Source organism: Aedes aegypti, chromosome 1 (assembly GCF_002204515.2).
Source record: "Aedes aegypti strain LVP_AGWG chromosome 1, AaegL5.0 Primary Assembly, whole genome shotgun sequence".
NCBI classification, from domain to species: domain Eukaryota; kingdom Metazoa; phylum Arthropoda; class Insecta; order Diptera; family Culicidae; genus Aedes; species Aedes aegypti.
Window position 1 is genome coordinate 29895649 of NC_035107.1, and position 26297 is coordinate 29921945.

The window sequence follows — 26297 nt, forward strand, 5'->3', positions numbered from 1 at the left end:
CGTACAGTAAGATAGTGGCGTAACACCGAACCTTGTAAAGTCGTAGATGTTGCAACATTTTTAATTTTTCAATATTCAATTGACAAGAATTTTCTGAAGTTTTTAGATTGAAAAAATAATGAGACCATGTTACTATTTGTTTCTGTAGAACAAACGTTAAACCTAGTTCATACTGAAGATTGTTTTTAGACACGCTATTAATTTTTCTATGAGTGTTTGTTTTATGACCTTTTTAATTTATTTTTATTAATTTTTCTTACGCAACATTCTTTGGCGTCTTACGTAGGTTATAAGGACATCAAATTCTTTTTTTTTGTCTTTGTAAACGAAATTTTTAACCCAGGGCTAGTTCATCTCGAGACCACCCGACTAAGGATACATAACAAAATTATATCAGCATATGTTATTATGTTAAAATTTTTTTTCGAACAAAGGTTGTTACAAACTTGATGCAGGATGTTGTTAAAATAACTAAAATTATAACAAAAAGTGTATGAATAGTAAACATAACAAAATGTGACATTAGAGTTTAATGCATGTAAAATCACGAAACTTTCTTAAATTTCTCTTGGCTCAGATTACTTATTTTACCAAGTCCAATGAAACAGTCGTTTGTTAGGGGACCTTTCCTAGCATCTATGTCAATCTACTGTATGAAAATGTATTGTTTTTTTTTTTCAAGCTTGAGCTCATGTATTTTTCATTACATATGTATTTCTCAGTCGTACATTTATATTTTAAGACCAGCCGGATTTATAAATAGTCCATGAGCAAGATACCTTTCATCCTGCTTTCTTCAAACATCTGTTATCGTACGAATTTGCTGACGACAGCTTTATTTGAATACAAAAGAACTTCAATCCTTCAATATGATGGTAGCCAAGCAGCTTTAGTTTTAAAGTTTTTAACTCTATAAAAGGTATTATTCAATCCTGTGTTCAAATTTTGGTTTCGAGAGGTTAGAGAAATTAATCGTTCGCTACAGAGCAACAATAATCCATATTTTCAAACTAGCAAGCGTTTTTTTTTTCGAAGGCTTGTTTTTTTGACTTGTCGGCTTCAAGAGGTTCTGATTTCACATTGATTTTGAATCTAAATTGAACTGATATATTCAAATCTTTATCTTGTTTTGTAACTTTGCAAAAATTCTAGTTCAAAACTCATTGAAAAGGTAAATCTTGATTAAAGCCTGCTTTTAAATTCTTGTATTCTATTCGAGGTCATTAGATTGGGTTAAATACGTCATCTTGGCAATATAAAAAAAAAAAAAAGATTTTTAGATGAAAGTGACATTTTGTATCTGAGAAAGTTGATCAATCGGTATTGGACGATTTTCAGGTTTTGATCTACCTCTGTATAAAAGTGCGCAACTTTAATCGGTTCACAAATAATATCGAACCATGCATTGGTAAGTTTTCTAAATCCCTTACGACTTTTATGTCTAACGAGAAGGGGCCGTGGCCCCCCTTAAGTCTGATGGCTGTTTACGCCCATGATGCCGTTTGAAGTCATGCTATGATATTAATGTGAAAATGGCGCTCAAATTATAAAAAGGGTTTTCATTTACAGTTGGTTGTTTGGTTGTTGTTGAAAGAATTTACACTAGCTGACGTTTGTGCAATCAATAAAACATTTTCTGCATATTAGCGTAAACAAATTGGATTTGACAAACAAATATAAAAATATACAAATTTATGTTTATTAACCTTTAGGCATCCTGTATCATGGTTACAATATTGTTACCAGTTTTAGTTTTTTTTTTATATGTCGATTGATCATCTTTTCGTCATGAAAAGTCTGATTCAATCGTACCCTATTGAAGAAGTAGCCATATCCAACCAATATCTTATATGACGGTAGCGCCTCCCGGTGGTCGGTATAGCAACCACCATTCTTCTATCTCAAAGCAATCTCTGAACTCACTTACTTCTTAACTCAGTTCTTCTAACTGATGAGTATCCTGTAACGGATTACGTATTGTGAGTAACAATCTATTATATAAGTCTAACAAAGAATCAAACATTCTGGTCATCAGCCTTTCCGAGTCGAACAGTGATCAAAAGCGGACGTAGTCCCAGTAGAGTCAGTGGAAATTATAAGATCTTTTTTAGTGGTTACAAGCTGTTTGAAATCGCCAAGTGAGTTAGAGGCCCACATATAGGCTTTTGCAAATTAATTATTATTAAATGATCATTTTAGAAAAAGTCGGAAAATTATAAGAAAAGTGTGGAAGTTTTTAGTAGGCCCAAGTGCAAGGGAACAGGCATTCCCATGTGAGTGATGTAACTCGGCCATGATGATGGCATTGATTTTAATTCTATGTGTGTCCTTTGTAGATCTTAGTTTAAGATAGTTGCTGTCGTCAAATCAGCAAGACCAAGTATCATCTGCTCGAGGCTCAGGTAATTGTTGTAATTCGTTGTGTGTCCTGTGGAGAGGTTGTGTTGTCCATGTTCTCCTTAGATGCTAATCCACACGTGTGTGCTCTTTTTTCTTTATTCGTGAAGGAACCGAATCCTTCACGCGAAGGTGTTCCTGCCGGGTTCTAGAACCGGAAGTAGGTTGTAGGGGGATTCGAACATTACGAGTCTTCTGGGTGGATCCGGAAGCTTGGCGGCTTGTAGGCTATAGGCCTCGTCGTCCGGCCAGTGACCCATCGTCGCACCTACGGGCCTGGGAGCATTCCACGACTCCCGAGAATTGCGCGCTGGAAGCCAAATCATCAGTGGCATTCTCATATCGATAGCCTCGAGACAGTTGGCGGTTCGAAATCCAACCGAACTCGCATGCAAGAAGCGCATTAGCCAGGACACGCACCACTCACAGCATCGTAGAAGCACCAATCCATTCGCCCTCGTCGTCGTCGTCGTTGTCGTCGACCGCTCGCTACAGCAACCAACAGTAGTCTAGGCTGGCCCACCGTTACATCCATCGTTGGACATCGCCTGAGCTTGAGCCGAGCCAGAAAGATCACGGTCAGATTAGATAAGCTAGATATAAGTAGGACAGTCCGTATGTGTACCCTCGGACCAAAAGGGACTTAGTTATTAGCACGGCCGTGCGCAAGTAAAATTCCTATTGGAATCCAGATAGGAGAAAAAGGCAAAACCGAAAAATACAATTCTTATCTGAACGTTTGCTAGTTTGCCCTAGATGAAGAAAGGTTGTTGATGGGAATTGATTCGGTTTTGATGTTTTTTTGGGTTTGCTTAAAAATTTAGCGTGTGGGGTCAGAGTTGTGGTGAGATTGATCGGGTTCGAATTTTGATCTTTTTCGGGTTTTGATGGACTCGCCCTGAGTCTCGCTGGGCATGGATATTGCTGCTTCACATGCATACGATTGAATCGTCTGCTTGGCGCAAAAGTGAAGTCAGTTGAGTAGAGAGAAACCAGATTCGATTCCATTCAAAAATTAAACCGTTACAACCCTTGGCTTTCCCTTGGTTCAACACAAAATACCTCGCGATCTTGATTGAATATAGATAAACCATCAGTCATTCAGATACGGAATTCTGCTACCCGGAGGCGCTAGTGTGCAAGAAACTTTGCAAATATTTCAGAATCCTAACTACTAAGGAATGTGTCGCAAAGTTGTTGCAGGATGTTTACCATTTAGAATGATGGTGTCTTCGGCAAGGTTGTTTATTAAGTTAAGGGCTATCATTCTTCAAGCTAGTAGATTCAAAAGGGTGCCTATGAGCATAAACATTAGATTTGCAGGTATCTCAGGAGCCTGACTATTAGAAAGATTTCATCTTCGGCAGAATTACCAAAAGGACCAGCAGTAAAAGGCTATCATTATTTGAGCCATAATATTCTAAATTTTGCCACCTAGTGAGCGAGAATATTTAGATTTGGGGATATCCTTAGATCCCCACTACTTAGAAATAAGGTGTCTTCGGTCTATGCTTAGTAAATCAAGAGATAATTGTTCGAGCTAATTGATTCAAAATTTTGCCACCAGATGTAGCATGTGAGCATTGATTATTAACTACTGTTTTGCAGATCTCTCTGGAGCTTGACTGCTTTCTTCGGCAAAGCTGTTCTGTACCTCAAGGTATTGACTTATTGATCAAATTTGTCGAAGACGCCATCTGTCTAAGTGGAGAGGTTCCTCAGATATCTGCGAAGCAAAAGTAAAAGTTTCATGTCTAGTACTGCCACCTAACGGTGTAATTCTGAATTAAATGTTATACCATCAGAAAGCGTATTGTAAGATATTCCGAGGTTCCAATTTTGAATTGTAGTCTACTCCAACCGTATATAGTGCTTTCATAATTTTGCGACTTCAATGTTCATTTGTCGATTTCACTGCATTCTGGTCGGGCCATACTGTAAACAAGAAGTGTCGAATGGTATTCTCAAGAAGATTTTGATTTGGTGTAGACAGATGCATCTATTGCAAAATGATAGCATATAAATCACCACTGTTGTACAAAGCTCAACAGCACTACAGCCCGAAGGTTAACTAACGATATGTTTTGTTTAGTGACTAATAATGTAATGATTTAGTTTAAAAGCTCATCTAGTTTCAAATGATTCCGTGTTTTGAAATCGTTGTTTCCATTGAAGAATAATATTTTTTCATGACCATATAGTTGGCTGCGCCTGAAAGCATTTTGATTTTTTACACGCTAACATGGGTGTACCCATCATGAAAAGCTGATTAACTCATTAAAAGAGTAAAGTCGATTTACTTATAGAAGAGTATTCGCCACAAAACTTATCTAGGAATTCTTTCAAAACTCCCTCGGGAATTTTATAAGGAATTCTCTTAGTAATTTCTGTATCTGAATCTATAGGAAGCTTTTCCAAAAATTTCTCAAGCAACAATTTTGGAGCTCCTACTGCAATATTCCATGATTTTTTCTGTGCATTTCTTCGGAAACTCGAGAATTCTTCCAGCGTTTCCTTCGGATTTTTTCGGTGAATCATTTTTGAGCATTTCAGAGCATAACGTCAGAAGATCCTCGGTTAATTACTTGACGAATTCCTGTAAAGAATTAGCATAGCATAGCATAGACTGACTGTACATGCCAATGATTGCTACTCCGTGATTGGTACTGGTAAGAATTGCAACTGGTTAGAATTGCACTTCGATCCAAATGAATAAGAGATGGGAGTTTCCACTTACCGTTTTGACTCAAATTCCGAACACTTAAGGCCAACAGTGAATTTAAATGCATCTCACAGGCATAAATTAGATGATATTTGTGAAAATTTCAATTTCTTCGCAAAGTCCTACTGTTAGCTGTTGGGTGTACCGATAAAAATGTGTATTGAAATTTGTTTACTATTGTTTTTATGTAAAAGTGTGGAACAACAATTTTATTCAAATAGCGAACACTGTGTTTATTCTGTCTCATATTCCGAACACCGTGATTCAAATTCCAAACAGCACGAATAAATCATATTCAAATGAATAATTTCGCAAATAAATTAATCTGAGCTTGTTTTACGGGCCTCGAACTAGCGAGTCATGATGACTCCCGAGGTCTAAAATAGATTAGAATATGTTTAAATTGAATTACAATTGCCTGCCATTTCCGGTCAGTTTGATGACATATTTCAGCGAAACATTTCAATCAAATTGCCATACAAAAACCGAGTGTTCGGAATATGAGTCTGTTTGGAATTTGAAACAAAACGGTACTCTCGAAGTGCACTTTAAGCAGATCTCATATTATTGATCAATAACGGCGCCTACCAAGTCCTTACAGTCAGTTGGGACGGGGAAGGAATGTTAGGGTGTAGTGATTGTCGCTTCTAGAGACCGAGGATACCTCTTCATCTCCACAATCACCACGGGAAGGGTGTTAATAAGTGAGGAAGGAAAAGGATCTGGGAGTCACCTTTGGTCGGTGATGCGATTCATGGATAAAGAGGAATAATATGACTTTTACCTAAAACTTTTTTGGAATTTTGTCGCTATGAAAAGATATTTTAAAATAAAAGTTTAGAAAAAATCGCTATGCATAAGAAAATTATATTAAATGAGATTAAGGGTTTATGTCGACACTTGAAGTGACGAACCATTCACAGTTTGTTTAAAAATACGGAAACGATAATCATAGAATTTTGAAAAATAAGTTAAAACCCCTAATCATTTTTCTTAATTTAATGCATTCCGACATAAATTAGTAAAATACTCATGAAAATTTTATGAAAGAAACCGTATAGATTCCGTATAGAAAACGTAAACCTGTATTACGACGACATTCTTAATATCGAACTAATGAAAGGTTATTTTTGGTTATGACGAAAAAAGAGAGGAATAAACAAAACAGAATAAGGGTTTATGCCGACACTTGTAGTGACGAACTATCCATAGTTTGTTTGAAAAATACAAAAGTAACGTTGCCTCGGTATAAATGAGTAATCATAAGCATAAAACGAGCTCACCAGTTTGTAATCCATCTTCGACTGAACACGAATATCTTTTCACACTCTCACAACGCCTACCGGATACGATTGCTTGAGCTTCTCGGATACATTGCCCAGAATCACGCGCAAACGGAGAGACGAGAACCGCACCGATGGACCAAAAACAAAATTAACACGAATGCTTGGGCTTCTCCGATGCAGTCTTAATTACTTTAGGAATTCCTGTAAAGCATTACTCCAAAATCTCTTTAGGTAATTATTCCTGAAATTCATACAGGAATTTCGAAGTCCTTTTATTTTAAAAGAATAGGAGATGTCCTAAATAAAATTCTTTAGAGAAATTCTTAGGGAATTCCTCCAGAAATTTCCACGTGAATTCATTCCAGAAGTTCCTTATACATTGATTCAGAATTCACCTGGAGTTTCGTAGACGGATTCGCCTGAGAATTTCTTCAGGTGTAAATCCCAGAGGACATCACAAGCAGTTTCGGAGGAATTTCCAAACAAATTCCTAGAGCAACTTCCCTAGGAATTACTAGATATACTTCCAGAGGAACACGTAAAGGAATTTTTACAAGAACGGAGGAACTCTTAGCAAAACTACCAAAGAAACTCATGGATCAACTTCCAGATGAAATCCTGAGAAATCGTGCGGAAGAACTCCTAGCGAAACTTCCTGGGGAAATCCTTGCGGATCATCTGGAGGAACTCCTAACTCTTAGTGAAACTGCCGACCAAACTCATGGGTTAACGTTCGAAGGAACCCCTGGAAAATTTTGCAGAGGAACCCCTAGCGGAACTTCTGGTGAACATCCTTGCAAAACATCTGGAGCAACTCCTAGCTGACCTTCTGGAGATATTCGTGCGGAACTCAGAAGAACTCTCAAAATAACTTCAAAGGAACTCTTAGGAAGGCTTCCGAAGGAACTCCTTGAGAAACTTCCAGAAGAAATCCTAATTAAACTTCTGGAGGTGATCCAGCATTGGGGCACTAGTTGTTTCCCCAATTCTGGAGTACATCCAGAAGTTTCTATAGAATTTCTTATTGATTTTTTTTTTCGAATTCCTAGCAAAACTTTCGGCAGAACTTTTAGAATAGCTTCTGGAGGAACTCCTAGAGGACTTCTGTAGTAAATCCTGGGTAAACTGGGCAGTGGGGATCTGGAGAAAACTTTCAGAAGAACTTTTAGAGGAATTTTCACTAGAAATCTTGAAGAAATTTGGCGACCTTGAAAATAAAGTCTCAGAGAAACTTCCAGATGAATTCGTTGCGGAACTTAAAGGAATTTCCGAAGGAACTTTTACAAAAAATTCTGGAGGGTTTCCTAGTGGAACTTCTATAGAAAATCACAGGGAAATATTTAGATAAATTGCCAAAGGAGCATCCAAATCAGGAACATGTGAAGGAATCGCCACAGTAACTTTGACAGGAACTTCCGCATGAAACATTAGAAAAACTTCCGGAAGAACTTCCAAAAGAAATTTCCAGAAGAACTTCAAGAGGGAACTTTCGGAAGATTCCGAAGATAAACTTTTGGGATAAACTTTACTGCAACTTCCAGAAGAACTCTTAGTGGATCTTCCGGAAACATTTTAAGAATCTTTTGGAAGAAATAGTAGGGGAACTTTTAGATAAATTGCTATAAAAACTTCCTGGGGAACTTTTACAGTAACTTCTGGAGGTTATTCTACAGACATTTTTGAATTAACTTCTGCAGGAACTTCCGGAGGAACTGTCAGTGAAAGCTTCTCAGGTGCTTCTGGAGAAATTCTTACTAGAACTTCCAGAGGAATTTTTACTGGAACTTTTTTAGGAACTCCTACAGAAACTTCCAGAGGAATGAATACAGTTCCTTCCGGAGGAACTACTATAGAAACTTTCGGAGGAATTCCTATAGAAACTTTCGCTAGAATTCCTGCAGGAACTTTAGCGGAACTTTAACAGGAACGTCTGGTGGGACTCCTACAGGAACTTCCAGATAAACTCCTACAGTAACTTCAACTCCTACAGGAACTTTCAGAGGAACTACTATAGTATTAGAGATTGAGCCAAATGAGAAGAGAAAAAAGCAAGCATACGCATTAATATGCAACCCTATCACGTCTCGCGACCGCTCATTGATCGATCATTTGACCCAATCATTTGGGTAGTGAAAAATGAACGCAAGTGTAAACGAGCATCGCATCGTGTCCAGTCACGACAATTGGAAATTCCAGAGGAAATCCTACAGGAACTTTCAGGAGGAACTCCTACAGAAACTTCCAGACGGACTCCTACAGGAAACTTCTTCAGGAATTTCCACAGAAACTACACACATAAATTATTTTATGGATTCCTGTGAAATCATAACAGCTGAACGGTTCGGTAAAATAAATGAATGGACTACGGTAAATTTTCACAGTATTCGGTCAAAATTCACCGGAATCCGTGAAATTCCGACGAAATTACGGCGTTTTATTTCAGCTGTTGAGATTACGGTGAAATTCACCGTAAGAGCTTACAGAAACCTCCAGAGGAACTACTGGAACTTTTTGGAGTAGCTCTTACGGAAATTTTTGGAGTGACTTTTACGGAAATTTTCAGAGGAACTCCTGCGGAAACTTCCGGAACAACTACTAGAAGAACTATTGGAGGAATTCCTAAAGAAGCTTCCGCATAATCTCCTACATTCCTACAAGAACTTCTGTACGAACATTCGGAATAAATTATAGAGAATCTCCCGAAAGACATCGTGAAGAAACTAACGTAAGAACTCAACAAATATTAGTAGCTGAATAATAGTTTATTCAGTCGAAATATGCTTGAGAGTGATTTGTTCAACTCCTATTCTGCAAAAATGTTTGTTGAGAACTATTCAGAGGAACTTTCGAAGAAACTCGTATAGCTATGTCCGAATATTGTTCCAGTAGTCCAAGCGGAACCACCAGAGGAGCTCCTTGGATAATTTCCAGAGCAATTTTAGAGGAACTTTCCAAAGAATTGCAGAATTAACTCTCGGAAAAATTCCAGAAGAAATATTCGAAGTAACTTCTACAGAAACTTCCAAATGGACTTCTGCAGGACCTTCCGGAGGAACTTCCAGTGAAAATCCCTCAGGTACTTCTGGAAGAACTCATACGAATGCTTTCAGAGGAGCTCCTATCCAGCTTTTTTACGCTAGCATGCCATAAAATTTGAAGGGGATGATCTGACGTTTCTTGTCTACACTATAATTTTGTTTATGGCAGCATCAAAGCAAGCTTCGTGATGTTTGAAAGTAGTATTGAAACATCAGAAGCCTTCATTGATGGTTTTGAAAATTGGAAAAGGTATTTTTTTTCACAATTTACTAATTCATCTTTAATTTTAGGTTAATTTAAAGCGTATGAAAACAGCAACTTGGAGAACATATTTCCATTAATGCTGAACAATCTACATGGCAGTACGAGCTGGACTAAAAGAAAAGGTTGAAATGTTTTCTTCAGTGGGACTTTCCCCTGGAAATCTGATTTTTCATCACTACTAAACGCTTTGTAGTGAAGTGTTTAGAGAATAGAAATTAAAAAAAATATATATTGCACTAAAGTAGTCGAATATGATATCAAAATATTTCGAGTTTCCATCACGACTGTCGGTATTTATTTGGCGAGAGGAGTATATTCTCGGCCTTAGCAGTCTATTATAACATTTAACCTTTGAATTAAATAACAACCGAAACCGTCGGATTAAAAGACAAAACCCCATTTTGCCTACCATTTAGACTGCTAAGGCCGAGAATATCCGTTCTGTGTATAATAATATGGCAAATGTTTGACGCAGTAATGACATTTTTAATATTTATCGTTAAATATTGTACAATTCCAGTGGATTAATTATTTACTATCGGGTCAATGGAGAGCTTCACCAAAAAAAAATGAGTTGATACTCGATCAGACCAAATAGATTTTTAAACAAGCTTTTAAAAAAATGTTGTGAAAAGGTCATATTGACTACACACATGCTTACTGAAGCTAACGAGAGGGAGGATAGAATTCAAAAAAGCATAAATCTACCTCAATACTGAGAGGAATCCTTGAAAGAAGTTTTGCAATGCCTTGGGCAGGGTTTTTACTTAAAAAAAAGCAGTATTCTATGACAATAAAGGGCAGGGGTCTTGGTAGCACAAAAATTCAACACAAATAACAAGTCAAAAATCAAGATCACACAAAATTTTGAGCTGAACTTTTACATAACTCGTCTCATCCATCAGTATTGGTAAAATAATGTGGCTAGCTATGCATTGCTGAGTGGTCTACTGTTGAATAAAGTCTACAACTAAAATCAATTACTTTATTTTTCTTCATATAATTCCAGCTTAGCTCCACATTCCAGTTAGTTAAGCTCTTATTCCCGCTTCATTTTAACCTAAAATAGATAAAAAAAAAGCATTAGAAAAATTGTTAGTAATTTTGGTTTTCAGACAACAAGAGTGGAAAAACTCTGACAGCACAAGGTCAACATTAGAAATTTTCATTTTCGCGGAGCTTGCTAATATTGAGCTATAAAAATTATAGTGTATGCAAGAAATGTCAGAAGGGTTGGATTCAAATATTATAGCATGCTAGCGTAAAAAGCTGGATAGCATTTGGTTACAAATGGAAGCAGGTCAAAAGTCATGATAGGGTAAATGATGGCTTCGGCACCCTGAGGGTATTTTCGGCAGCACTAACTTATTGTCCTTGTTTAAATTTATCTATGGAACAAGAGTTAACTTCAATGTACTCAACATATTCCTTGAACTATAACCTTCCATGTAAATCACATCTTTCACAAAAACATTATATAACATGGGTTTTATCATTAAATCAAATAAATGCTTATGAAATTATCATCATTCGTGAGCTGCTGAATAAAACAACACAAGAACAGCTTACAAAAACTCACCACTATAAAAGATCCAATTATCAGCTCCAATGCCAATTTTTTCACTCAAGCTACGCACCGATCACTTATGCACTATTGAACTTTTGATTTGTATATAAAGTACTCGAAAATACTTAATTTTTATGCTTTAAATCACAAATTGAAATTAATGCACTTCGATTTCCTCGGCAATCAATTTTTTTATTACTGGACTAGGTTGCCAGAAAACCATATTCAATTGCGGTGTATTTATTATTCACGATTTAAATTCACCGAAAAAATAGAACACAACTAATTAATTTATTGGAATTTACCAACAAAGCATGCATTGGTAACAATTGAGCCTTTTAATACTTTCTCATTAGTGGATTGTAGGGCATGATCTTCAATTTACAGAGAAACGTATAAAATATACGTCTTTTAATAGTTGAACTATTTTGGCAACACTCCTGTTGTTCTACAGGTAATCAGAGGATGATGTTTTTGTGTCAAGTCATAAGTGAATTGATTTGCAAAGGGCCCATTCTGATTTTCTCATACACTGAGAATAATAGGAACGCAAATCAATTTTACTGGAAAGGTTTGGATTTTGATCCGAATGGATCGAACAATATTCATAAACCAGAAAAAATCGTGGAACATTGAAAACAAATGTGCACGTACCGTCGTTGGGGGTGAGTTTTGGCCAAAAATGCGTAAGTCCTCATTTATTTTTGAACAAATTTCGCAATTTGACTTGATGTGTTCGGCTAAAAAAAAAATATGTATTTTCATTGCAAAAATATATTTCACGGTAGCCTCAGATACTATCATCTATCTGATAGACAACTGATACTACCAGTTCAGCCAGATGATACTATCCCTATCCTAAAAAAATCTTATGATGATACTATCAGTACAACATCTCTCAAATAACAATGAACTACTATCTTTATCAATTGATAAAAATAGAATGAAAATTGTTGGACAATGGGTATAGAAAATTAACTAAATTCCATATTTAGCAATCCAATGTGGCGGCTTCAGGAGTGTAAGAATTGTTGGAAACCCATGCAATATGGGTATTTTCGGAACGGGCACGATGAGGATATGACTAAAATCGATATCCGACGCCATTTTGAAATCCAAGATGGCGGCCTCCGGATTAGTAAAATCATTGAAAACCCATGCAATATGGGCATTTTCGGAACGGGCGCGACGAGGGGATGACGAAAATCGATGCTCGACGCCATTTTGAAATCCAAGATGGCGGCATCTGGTCAAGGAAAATTGTTGAAAACCCATGCAATATGGGTATTTTCGGAACGGACACGACGAGGAGATGATGAACATCGATATCCGACGCCATTTTGAAATTCAAGATGGCGGCATCTGATCAAGGAAAATTGTTGAAAACCCATGCAATATGGGTATTTTCGGAACGAGCACGACGAAGGGATGATGAACAGCGATGTTCAACGCCATTTTGAAATCCAAGATAACGGCCTCCGGATTAGTAAAACTATACCTCGATATAACGTTACCTCTTTATAACGTAACTCAATATAACATGAACAAAAACATGATTTATGAATGATTCATGATTTCCGTCATCCCCTCATCGTGACCGTTTCAAAAATACCTATATTGAATGGGTTTCAATGATTTTACTAAACCGGAGGCTGTCATCTTGGATTTCAAAATAGCGTCGGACATCGATTTCCGTCATCTTCTCGTCGCACCCGTTCCGAAAATACCCATATTGCATAGGTTTTCAACGATTTTCCTTAACCGGAGGCCTCCATCTTGGATTTCAAAATGGCGTCGGACATCAATTTTCGTCAGCCCCTCATCGTGCCCGTACAGAAAATACCCATATTGCATGGGTTTTCAATGATTTTACCAAACCGGAGGCCGCCATCTTGGATTTCAAAATGGCGTCGAACATCGATTGCCGTCATTCTCTCGTCGTGCCCGTTCCAAAAATATCCATGAGAACATACCTTGATTTATTTTTATTGGCTATTTCCCATTATGCGCAAGATTTTGGTTTCAGTATTTGTATCAATGATAGGATAGATAGTGATAGCTATAGAATTTTGCAAATAGTATATTTTTCACCAAAGATAGATGATGAAGATATGCTTGATCCAACAGTGATAAAAATGCTGATATTATCTCCATCCGTCTATCAATTGATAGAGATAATATAGTCTATCTTCTATTCATCATTTTTCAAGAAGTGATAGTATCCCTATCACTACCCATAGTATCAAAAGATAGACGTGATAATGGTAAATGAGAGGGACAAATTTGAAGCCTGTTACCTGGAATCGAACCAAGAGCCTTGTGATCGATAGGCTCGTGCGCACTCCCCTCGTCTATCGGGTTTATGGACAAAAGGTCGAAGGACAAAAGGTCGAAAGGACAAAAGGTCGAAAATGATTTGCTTGGTGGGAATTTTTTCCTTCTTTGAAAAAAGATTTTAGAGCTCTTGTCTCCCCTTTTTTGTTCTTCGACCTTTTGTCCTTTCGACCTTTTGTATTTCGACCTTCTGTCCTTTCGACCTTTTGTCTTTCGACCTTTTGTCATAGATTCCGTCTATCGACGCCTTGATGTGGGGTGATGCTAAAACGATACATAAAGCTTTCGTATTGCAATCGTTCCATATTTCTCAAGGCAAAATGTATGAATTTCTATAGTCCAGATCGCCGCATGTAGAATTGATACGCAATAAGAACAAATCAAGAGAATCGTGTTCGACCATTCCCCCCTCCACAACGGTCCTTGTATGAAGAAGTAAATTTTGTGTTTGAGCCGCAACATTTGAGCCTACTCCCCCTCCCCCTAGAGCGTTACGTAATTACTGGACGGCGCCTTAGTCTGCACAAATTTAGTGGCGTTGTGTATTCAATATGACTCTCAGCTATTCTATTTATAACTGCAATGCTGTTCTCAGTGTATTTTTCTACATTGGCCCTTTCAACGAGTAGAACATAATGAGTTCAATTTCAGGCATTGTCAACAAATACGAAAGGTTACCAATACATAACCTAGTTTTTGCACATTTTTGGATTGCCGAAGAGAACAATTTTGTTGCCGACAATAGTAATTGCATTGCCGATAAAAGAACAATTTGTCAATTTATCAAATAATTGCCTTCCTAAAAGTTCAACTGAAAAAAAAAAATCTAATTAATATATTTTATATGCGATTGAACTCATTTGTACATTTTATTCATTGCAAAGATTAGAAAACAGATTCTTTTTAAGCTTTCCTATGCATAATTTAGAAATATTATTAGCTATATATATTGATCGTCCGATATTGCTCTGAGGACTTTGTAAAATTTGCACGTTGCTCACTTTCAGTCGTTTTCCAGCTGCATTGTAAAACGTTTCTTTCTTGTACGGGTCTAGTTTTATCATTTCACTTTTTTGCTGCTTATTGTATAAAAATAACAGAAAACAAATCACACTTGGTAAGTTTATTTTCCGAACAGCACTTCCCGACTGTGTAATATTCTAAATATTGCAACATGACTTTTCCCCAGAATATGATTCGTCCATCTCCAAACGCAAAATACTGATCCAGGAACACCACCGATGGAATCTGTACGACTTCATGGATGATCCCCCATTTATCAAGCGCAACTTCCGGTAAGGATCTTCAACCTACAACGGGTTTCTCCGCACCGTTTAAAGTGACTTTGCAAAACAGATGTACGTCTCCAAACATCTGCTGAGATGAGCATGGGGAAATTCATTTGCAGCAAGGGCGGAATAAAACCAATTTTATATGAAAATGCGGGAAATTTGGACCAAGGATATGAAAATAATTGCGCTATATACAAAGTTTACATTATTAAGTTTTTCTGGCCTTTGTTTAAAGTAAAGCTAAGTATGCTGTTCCGCTCAAGAAAAGTAAAAATTTCTGCTCAAGAAATGGTCAAGAAATTTCCTACAGTGAGCTCCATTTGAAATGACATTTCTTTTCAACTGCGTACTGCGATCAAAGAAAAATGCTTTTCTTGAGCATTTCTTGCAAGAAATTTCCCACGCATCGAGATAGGCGATTACTTTTTTGTTGAAGTGCATACTTCGCTTAAATAAAGAAAAATGGCTAATTTTATTCATAGCACATGATTTTAGAACTTTATACGTTAATTGTTTATTTCCCGAATAATCATTTACCAATATAAAACCTGTTTATACTAGCCAAGCTTCATAAGCTTATATGCATAGCAATGAGTGAATAGACCGAATATGGTTTGAGAATGGTATTTAAGCCATTTAGTATAATATTTTCTTAGCGTGTAGGCTGCCGAGAATACGTAAGTTCCCCTACTAAATTCTGTTAGGTTGAAAGGCTAGTAAGACCCAAACAACGTAGATCCGATTCATTTTTTGCATGGGTGATGTGTATGTGTACTCCCTGCTGCTCAATAGGCAAATGGTGGCGCATTATCCACCGTCATAGAGGTCGCTGGGGAAGAACGAGTGAAATGTCACTGAAAATGTTTGTTTACGTCCAAAATTCAATTCTTCAACCCAAAAATTAGTTCATAATCAATCGATTATTGAACTATTTTCCATTGGCATACTCATTTTGTACCATTATTCTTGCCATTCGTGTGATTTCACAATAAATTTAACCATTAACAAAGAATCCGGAAGTTTATAACCTATGTTGCCAAACACCAATTTTCCAATTTTATCCTACTAATCGTACATGACCACTGACTGGATCTGTACATTATCAAAGGAAAAAAAAGTTTATTCTGTTTCTCAATGATCTCTGATCGTCAACAAAACAACTATTCCGAGAAAAAGTGCAAATTGTGTGGTCCTTCCTATGCTGCACACGGTAAGTTCTCAACCCAACCTTTTTTTTTGCCGGTTCTCCTACTAGCCACCAGATGTCGGAGTGATCGTTTAGCTTTGAAAATATTTGCCTACACTGAAATGAATTTTATTGTAGAAACTACTGAATCCATGGTAAAATTAAGAACTGCACCAACGATTTTCAACCGACTACATTAATCTGTTAACTCTACCATAACATAGTCAACAAGAAAATATATTCTGTTTATTTAACCAGAGTTGTAGTATTTATGACTAGAAATATTCTAGATTTGACAAGTTTGGCATTGTACTTTTTACCATACTGCGTTGTACGGTGGGTGTCACGGATTGAAATACAATGCTTTGTAGTCGAGGCTACTATGGACATAGTCACATTTACTACACTGCTCAGTGATTTTTACCAGATTATAGTAAACTTAACAGAATTTTGTAGTCGGTTGAAAATCGTTGGTGCTGTTCTTAATTCTACTATGGATTCGGTAGATTATACAACAAAATTTGTTTGCGTGTATACTCCAGCAAAACTCGAGATCAAATGGAAAACAAATTTTAATGCTGATATAACGGTTCAAATGGCCTCGATGGCCATGAAAACCAATATTTATTAAAACTCGGAATGTCAAATTGTGGAAAGTTCGCAGTAATTTGTTATATTCTAGGACACCCAAATACCCGTATAAATATGAACCATATTAGTACTGTTTCCCAAACGTCTAAAACCATTTGCAACAGTATGTGAATGATTTTGTTTAGCATGAAAAATAACAATATGTCCACCGTACGGCGAACGTTTTTGACAGTTTTCCAAATAGTAAACCGGCAAATCACAATGTGGGGAATGGGCGGTTAAGTTATGTAACCATTTAAAAACGGCGATTTTCTCGAACAAAATTTTTCATTTACAATTTGCCAAAAGGTAGTTATACTATCCATGTTTTCGCCAAATCCATTGTAAGGCAAACGGTTGAGAAACAGTTGAAACATAAACTTTCAATAAAAATCATTAACGTATGAGAAACTGTAGACTTATTATGTTATATGGTATTATAACCGTTTATTAAACTGTCTTGATTTGTTTAAACTTTAAGGGAATATTTTTTTGTAGATTTAATAAGAAGCAATAAAACAAGTAAATACGTGTAGAAAATATTACTTTACAAGCAACTTGCGCAATTCATCCAATTTCTCAAATAAATGTCTGATTGAAACTACCTAAAGCAAATTTATACTACACGTATGTTACTAGTTTATTTTTTTATCAATTAAGCTAATTAAATTATTTTATTCAAAATAGAAATAATACAATGACATAATACTCTGCCTCAAATGGTATCCTAAATCGGTGGGGGGGGGGGGTGGATTCATTAACAAATTTCATAACGCCAAGAATAGCCAATTTTGACACCCACCCACCCCCTCGTTGCACATTTTGTAGAAATATTTTTCGAATTTTATATGAGCTATAACATCTTAAGGACACCCATCTATCCCTTTCAGCGTTATGAAATATATGAATGGGACCTAAATTCAAAATTAAAATATAAAATAGTTGCTGTTTGATAATACTGATTATCAAACATTAATATTAGAGGAAACAATTGTCTTCTTTTTTCTCTCGACGTCTATATGAGAGAATAAGCTTTTTTCATGGATTAAATACTTTATCTGTGCTCGGTTCTGTATTTATAAAACCTGCGTACTTCCAAAAACAGTTCCTAAACTGACTCGTATGCTGATAAGCATTCTTATACTCCGTACCAACTTATTGTAATATATATTATTGGAAGTCCTCTTCTGTCCTGTGTTCCGTTTAGTCGATCACAAGGTAGTTCGAAAACCAAAACACGTTATCCGGATCGATCAATTCGCTGTCTTAATATCTGCTGCTATTATGTCCAGACACAGATGTACTGCTCCGGAAAGAACAGGTCAAGTATGTGATGTATTGGAACCGGAATGATCACTTCCATTTCGAGGCCGTTGTGCGTTGAATCGGTTGAATCCTTGACATCCACCGGACTGATTCAACAGCATCCACTTTTCCCGGGAATACCTTAGCTGTTCCGCAACGAACTGAAAATACTGGTAATCGAAGCGGGGGACAGTGTTTATTCGAAGAGGTCATCATCCGGATCTGCAGAAAACCGTTTGTTGATAACTGAAAAATGAAGGAATCGTTAAGTTAACATTGATTATATACAAGGCAGTAAGTTTATCTAATCTTACCTGCATAGTTTTGGAAAGAGGGGTACTTCGCCATTTTAATAGCGGCACTGCTTTCAACGTTAAACAAACATTTTCCTTTCACATTTTTCGGACCTTTTTTTTCATTTGTTTTGATTAGGCGAATATATACACACTAAAAAATATCCAAACGGTTGTGTGAGTTTCACAGTAAATATATTTTTAAATGATTTTTATCACACCTCAACAAAAAATAAGTATTTTTTGTTACCGAAAATATTTTGTTCATTTTTATGGAGAGAAACAACATTTTAATATTGTTTTAATATTTCGGTCAAGTAATATGAAAATCCAATGCATTGTATTGAGACCACGTTTTTTTAGTGTGTTCATTTATACATTTCATTGACTTCGTCATTAACAAACACCAATGAGTACAACTGTTTGCCGAACAGTTGAATACAAGTTATAAATAGTTAAATAAATATGTGTGCGTGCTTACGGATGTATCTTGGGATTTATAAAAATGGACCATTTGAGAAATTGTTGCTAAATATTGCTACTATTTCTAACGGGTTTGTATACTCAAATGGTTCTACAATATCCACACTCTGTAATAAACTGTCACTAATTGGTAAGTTGTACTCAAATAGCTTTTTACTGTATCGAGAGTGAGGTTTCATATTGTTCAACATAAGAGCAACCGTTTGCGATACACTAACCCTATCAGATAGAAGTAACTTACTGTTTGGAACATTACGCAAATTGTGTTTTTCTATGCGGGTAGTCCAGAGTTAAAAATGTACCACCAATTTTGGATCCTGTGTTCTAATATAAATATTAGTAGTAGAACGCTAATGGTGGTATTCTCACAAAACTGAATTAGTTTATTATCACCTTTAACTGTATCTTTTCATTGTTTGGTCGATGCCATGTTGTAGTGGATGTTTTTAAAATTTATTTGACACTTTGAGAACCGGTACTCAAGCTGTCAGCGCGTGGCAAACTAGATGTTGGTAACACGGACAGCAGCGACATTAGCATTCTTAGGTTAATGCTTCTACTTGTGCTCTTTAGTCCAGGATGGCTGTGTTTTGAAATGTCAAATGAAGCTCAGATCACAAAGGATTCGCCGTAGCTGGCATAACTGTTATTACACTCTTGTAAAATCCTTCCGATGTCAAACACATTTACCCAACCCGGTGCTAGACAGCCATGTTTTCGTGGTCAGCATCAAACTCAAGAGCAACAACGTACATTGGCCTAATCATATTGGGGAAATTTTCCTCCAATACTAAAATGTGTTTCTGGCTAATCACACCAACCAAAATTGACTCTCTGTACTGCAATCCAATAGTTTGCAACCGTTTGTTTGTTCGAATTACCGTTGTTATGCAAGTAAAGAAATTTATCGGAGAAAAAGATTTCGCCATCATTGATTGTTAGTCCTTAAACGGTTATTTGTTTACAAACATTGAGCTGTCAGTGGGAACCACTTCCCAGTGGGAACCAGAGATGTTTGCTCGTTATTTTCCAATGGGGTTGAATGGGCGGTGTCAGGAGGCTGCATTTACCCATCCACCGGTGGAACGAAACAACGTTCTGACAACTCGTACAAATATACACTTAAAAAAATCGCGTGAACTTAGGTCATATATGCCCGACATAATAAAGCGAGAAAAATGACTTTAATTTCACAGATTTTTTTCAGTCACATTCCAGTAATCTCACATGAATGACGAATTTTCAAGGGTAAATATTATCAAATTTACGTCGTTTAAGTTTTTTCGTAGTGTGTACCTAACCTAACCGTAACCGTCGACAGCCAGCGAGCACAACACTTTGACATTCATTGCTTCGCATCAGTAATTAACACTTTCATCGATTATTTAAACAGCCAAGGGTTGCTTCGATTCGACTACCGCCCGTCTGATGATGTGACACGGAAGCAGCACTGGTGTTCGAACGAAGAGAGACTCTTGTGCTTCTCATTCATGACAGTTGAAACGCAACAACAAAGTAGCCGAGAATGATGATGGTGATGATGACGTGGCCGACTACGATGACACCTGGATCAATGTTGTTGATGGGTTGTATTGCTTAGATTACAATCGCACACCTGAGGGATTCACCCTTGCCTTTCATATGTTTGCGCACATGAATTTCCTCTCAACAGCTGTAGCTGGAAGTTTTCCACGGAGAGGGCGAGGAGATCGGTTGCGGTGGTGACGCACACGCAAGTTTGCTTCGATTCGATTCCGGTGCCATATCATTTGTATGAGCAAGGCAAATATTTATGTGTAACCTATATAAATGTGTGGGTTTTATCACACAATGCGAAGGTGATAAATTTCAATCTGAACCGAACCGAAGAGGGGTTCGACCCGAGTAATTAGGCGTGGGTGAAATTAAATTAATTGCTGACGATTTATCGCCGGAACCGGCATCATCATCGATCGTTTCTGTGACTTTTAGCACTCGATGGACACATTTATTATGGGGTTGACGTCTCAAATGGAATTGTTCTCAAACTTCGAAATGGGTTTAGGGTGGCAGAAGGTTAATAATTTAATCCATGACTTAAGTGAGCATGTGGTCTTGGAAATGTTTATTGAAAAAAAAAGAACTAAAGAGACTAAAGAAACCAAAGAGACTAGACAGACTAAAGAGACTAGAGAGACTAAAGAGACTAAAAAGACTAGAGAGACTAAAGAGACTAGAGAGACTAGAGAGACTTAAGAGACTAGAGAGACTAAAGAGACTTAAGAGACTAAATAAATTAGAGACACTAAAGAGACTAAAGAGACTAAAAAGACTTGAGAGACTAGAGAGACTAAAGAGGCTAAAGAGACTAAAGAGACTAAAGAGACTAAAGAGACTAAAGAGACTTACTTACTTGATACTTGATGGGCTACAATCCGCTACGTTGAATCTACGCCGAATGGATAATTCTTCTCCACTGGGCTCGGTCCTGAGCCAATCGCTTCCAGTCGCCCTGAACGTTAAGTGCCCTTAAGTCCTCTTCAACTGCAAAAAGCCAACGTGTGCGTGGCCTACCACGAAGCCGACGGCCTCGTCCGGGTTCTCTACTGAATATTATTTTTGCTTGTCGTTCTTCCGGCATTCGTACCACGTGACCAGCCCAACGCAGCCTGCCATGTTTTATGAGCTTGATAATATCCACTTCTTTATATACTTGGTACAACTCATGATTCATGCGACGCCGCCAGATGCCATTTTCTTGTTTACCGCCGAGTATTGTTCGCAGCACTTTACGCTCAAAAACTCCAAACGCTTTCCGGTCAACCTCTTTTAACGTCCAGGATTCATGGCCGTATAGAGCAACCGGAAGGATAAGAGTCTTATATAGCGCGAATTTTGTTTTCGTCTGCAGGCTACGGGACTTAAGCTGGTTACGGAGCCCGTAAAAAGCCCTATTCGCAGCTGCAAGACGCCTTTTCACCTCGCGGGTAACATCATTATCGCAAGTCACTAAAGTACCAAGATACACAAATTCTTCCACTACTTCAAATTTTTCACCACCCAGCACCACTTCACTACCAACGTCACGATTGGAACCACGCTGTCTACCAGCGATCATGTACTTAGTTTTGCTGGTGTTGACGGTAAGTCCAATCCTCGCTGTCTCCCTTTGAAAAGGCACGAATGCCTCTTCTACGGCTCGACGATCAATTCCGATTATATCGATATCGTCCGCAAAACCCAGGAGCATATGCGACCGGGTGACGATGGTACCGCTTCTTTGCACGCCCGCTCTCCTTATAGCTCCTTCGAGAGCAATGTTGAACAAAAGGTTCGAAAGCGCATCTCCTTGCTTCAATCCATCTAAGGTTACGAAGGAGGTTGAAGTCTCATCCGCAACCCGCATACTTGATTTCGATCCATCCAACGTTGCACGAATCAGTCTAATCAGTTTCGCCGGAAAACCGTGTTCTACCATTATCTGCCATAACTCATTTCTCTTTACTGAATCGTACGCCGCCTTGAAATCAATGAACAGATGATGAGTCTGCAAGTTGTATTCCCGGAACTTATCAAGGATTTGTCGCAAGGTAAACATTTGATCCGTCGTTGATCGGCCCTCACGAAAACCAGCTTGGTATTCGCCGACGAAGGACTCCTCCAGCGGTCTCAATCTGTTGAACAGAACACGCGACATTATTTTGTACGCCGAATTGAGGAGCGTTATTCCTCGGTAATTGGCGCACTCCAATCTGTGGCCCTTCTTATACAGAGGGCAGATGAGGCCCTCCAGCCAGCTAGCAGGCAATTCTTCTTCCTCCCATATCCTTAACAGAGTACGGTGCAGTATTTCGTACAGCTGCTCACTACCGTGCTTGAAAAGTTCGGCCGGGAGCTCGTCTTTTCCAGCAGCCTTACAGTTCTTCAACTCCTTAATCGCTCTTCTAACCTCATCTAGCGTCGGGGGCTCCACAGCTTGTCCATCGTTGCTGATGGTTAATCTGTTCTCAGACGCGCTCGTGTTCTCTCCATTCAACAATTGCTCGAAGTATTCTTTCCACCTGGCAGCCACCAAGATTTTGTCTGTCAGCAAGTTACCTTCGCGGTCATTGCACATGACGGGAGACGGCGCAGTTTTTCTCCGTACGCCATTGACAGTTTCGTAAAATCTCCGCATATCGTTTTGTTCGATGCTGTTTTGCGCCTCAGTAATGATGTCTTCTTCATACTGCCTTTTCTTTCTGCGGTGAATTCGTTTCTCGGCTGCTCTAGCTTCCTTGTACCGCTCTCTATTCTGCCGGGTACCAGACACTAACATCCGACTTCTGGCAACATTCTTCTCATCCGTCACATTCTGGCACTCCTCATCAAACCAACCGTTTCTGGGTCGTCTCTGAGCAGTACCTATCACCTCTCGCGCTGCTGTGCTCATCGCACCGTGGATAGACTCCCACAGATTGTTGAGGTTTTCGCCTACGTTGTATCCCCTTATCCGCTCATCAAGCTTCCGGCGGTACTCGTCTGCTACACCTTCTGTTGATAAGCGCTGGATATTGAAACGCAACGGTCGCTGTGTTCTTGTGTTCGCCACGGTAGACAACCGTGCACGAATTTTACTAACAACGAGATAGTGATCAGAGTCGATGTTTGGGCCTCTAAAGGTCCTCACATCGATGACATCCGAGAAATGCCGACCGTCCACCAAAACGTGGTCTATTTGGTTGCAGAGCTCGCCATTTGGGTGCATCCAGGTGTGCTTTCGGATGTCTTTGCGTGCAAAGTAGGTGCTGCTAAAGAGACTAAAGAGACTAAAGAGACTAAAGAAACTAAAGAGACTAAAGAGACTAGAGAGACTAGAGAGACTAGAAAGGCTTAAGAGTCTAAAGAGACTAAAGAGACTAAAGAGACTAGAGAGACTAAAGAGACTAAAGAGACTAGAGAGACTAAAGAGACTAAAGAGACTAAAGAGACTAAAGAGACTAAGGAGACTAAAGAAACTTAAGAGACTTAATAAACTAGAGAAACTAAAGAGACTTAAGAGACTAAATAAACTAGAGACACTAAAGAGACTAAAGAGACTAGAGAAACTAAAGAAACTAAAGAGACTAAAGAGACTAAAGAGACTAAAGAGACTAAAGAGACTAAAGACACTAAAGAGACTAGAGAGACTAAAGAGACTAAAGAGACTAAAGAGACTAAAGAGACTAAAGAGACTTAAGAGACTTAAGAGACTAAAGAGACTAAAGAGACTAAAAGACTAGAGAGACTAAAGAGACTAAAGAGACTTAGGAGACTAAAGAGACTAGAGAGATTTTTTTTTTCATGCATCTAGGAGTTAAAAAATCTTCTAAAGACTGGCCTGTTGTGTAGAGATGGTCGGGTCTCGGGTTTTCAAACCCGAAACCCGACCCGAACCCGAACCCGACGGGTTCGGGTCGGGTTCGGGTTTGAAAATTTTATTTTTTTCGGGTTCGGGTTCGGGTCGGGTTTGACGGCTACAACATTATCGGGTACGGGTCGGGTTCGGGCTTGAAAAAAGTCGGGTTTAGTCGGGTTTGAGTCGGGTTTGGTGAGAATGGTGAAACGAGTAACAACCTAAAAGCTTCCCAATGCATCAGAAACGATGAATTTATAATCTTTTAAAACTCGGGTCCTATTCGGGTTTTTCTTAGAATTTTTTTCGGGTTTCGGGTCGGGTTCGGGTTTGAACAGCGGAAATTTTTCGGGTTCGGGTCGGGTCCGGGTTTGCTTTTCAATTACAGTCTCGGGTTCGGGTCGGGTCCGGGTTTTAAGAAATAAAATAAGTCGGGTACGGGTCGGGTTCGGGTTTGAAAAATGTGAAACCCGACCATCTCTACTGTTGTGTGCCCTGACAACCAATTTCCGGTGCTTTTCCACGATCTACTCGGTCTTGTTCCCGACGGTGGATCAAGCCTACCAACCGGTTGGGTGCCGAGGTCGGTTCGGCGATTCCGGTTGGAGACAGACTTCCGGTTCACCGGCGCCTCAACGACCCAGAACCAGTACTACGTCGCGTTCTACTCGGTCTAGTCCCCGGCGGTGGATCTAGCCTACTCCGGTCGCGCCGCGTGCGCCATTTAGCGCTCCATCATCTCGCGCTCTACTCGAATGGTCCCCGACGGCGGATCCATCCTACTCCGACGTAGGAAGATCCCCCGAAACCGACCGGGAGCCATTTAGCTCTCCAACATTTGAGCGCGGCTCGGGCAGTATACGACCGGGCTACGATACCCGACCCGAGTTGTCGCCGCGCGCACTTGCTTGTTCCTCCCTCCACTCCCGCTGAAGCAATGACATTATTTTCGTCACCGCCATGTTCACCGCGTTCCACATCACCTCATCGCTACACATTCTATCCACTACGTTGTCTACGGTTACGTCATCACCACAGACCGCTGTCATTTCGCTACGTTCCGCAGCAAAACGTGGACACTCGAAAATGACGTGTTCCGGCGACTCCTCTACGACTGGGCACTCAGCGCAGAGCGGCGACTCTGCGTGGCCGAACCTGTGCAGATATTTCTTGAAGCAGCCGTGACCTGACAAGAACTGCGTCAAGTGGAAGTTGACTTCCCCATGGGATCTGCTCACCCATTTCGCCAGATTTGGAATAAGGCGATAAGTCCACCTTCCCTTCTCAGCGGTATCCCATTTCATCGTTGCCATTTCACCATCGTGTCGGCTCGGGCAATCTTCCGAGCTCCTCTAGTACTACTAGCTTCGTAGCACTCCTTATCCTCTTCCAAAACGTAGCCGATAGGGGCCATTCCGGCAATCACGCATACTGCCTCCGAAGATATGGTTCGGTAGGCACTCGCTACCCGCATGGCCATCAGCCTATACGTGCTGCTAAGCTTGACTCGGTTCCTCTTCGTCTTCATTGCAGTTCCCCACGCCGGGCTAGCGTACCTCAGGATCGACGTAGCCACGCTAGACAATAGCCTCCGCTTACTGCTGCAAATCGCCGAGTTATTCGGCATGATCCTGGACAGCGCCGTGACTGCCCTTGCTGCTTTCTCGCACGTGTTTTAGCTCCCGCTTTGAGGCTATGGTGTGTTCTCCCACTGTAATCTCAGCCTTCTGCACCACTTTTCGATTGCTGATAAGCAACAGCTCCGTTTTTTGGTGGGCTATCACCAGTTTCTTCTCGTACATCCAGTTTTCGACTGCGTCCACTGCTTCTGTAGCGAGAACCTCAACCCTTTCCAGTGAATCCAATGACCACCAGCGTGATGTCGTCTGCAAATCCAACGATTTTGACGCCTGTTGGCAGCCTAAGCGTCAGCACTCCGTCGTACATAACATTCCACAACGTAAGACCCAGGATAGAGCCCTGTGGAACTCCCGCATTTACCGACCTCGTCTTCTGTCCTTTGCTAGTGCTGTAGCTCAAGACCCGGATAATCCGGAACCTTCATTTTATGTAACGCCACAGCAATGGCTTCCCAGCTTGCACTGTTAAAGGCGTTTCACACATCTATCGTCACGACAGCACAGTA

The 26297-nt window shown here is 39.2% G+C and overlaps 1 protein-coding gene and 2 long non-coding RNA genes across 5 annotated transcripts in view; 2 read left to right on the plus strand and 1 right to left on the minus strand.

The window, feature by feature from the left end:
• LOC110674827 (otoferlin-like) overlaps positions 1-26297 on the plus strand; it is a 485231-nt gene that overhangs the window by 227903 nt on the left and 231031 nt on the right. The window lies entirely within an intron of this gene.
• LOC110674828 lies at positions 2086-3125 on the plus strand. The gene is made up of 4 exons (XR_002499230.1): positions 2086-2138; positions 2200-2273; positions 2337-2402; positions 2508-3125. It is a non-coding gene; the product is annotated as an uncharacterized LOC110674828 (long non-coding RNA).
• LOC110674829 lies at positions 17717-18434 on the minus strand. Its single transcript, XR_002499231.1, has 2 exons — positions 18337-18434; positions 17717-18268 (listed from the first exon to the last, which is right to left on the minus strand). It is a non-coding gene; the product is annotated as an uncharacterized LOC110674829 (long non-coding RNA).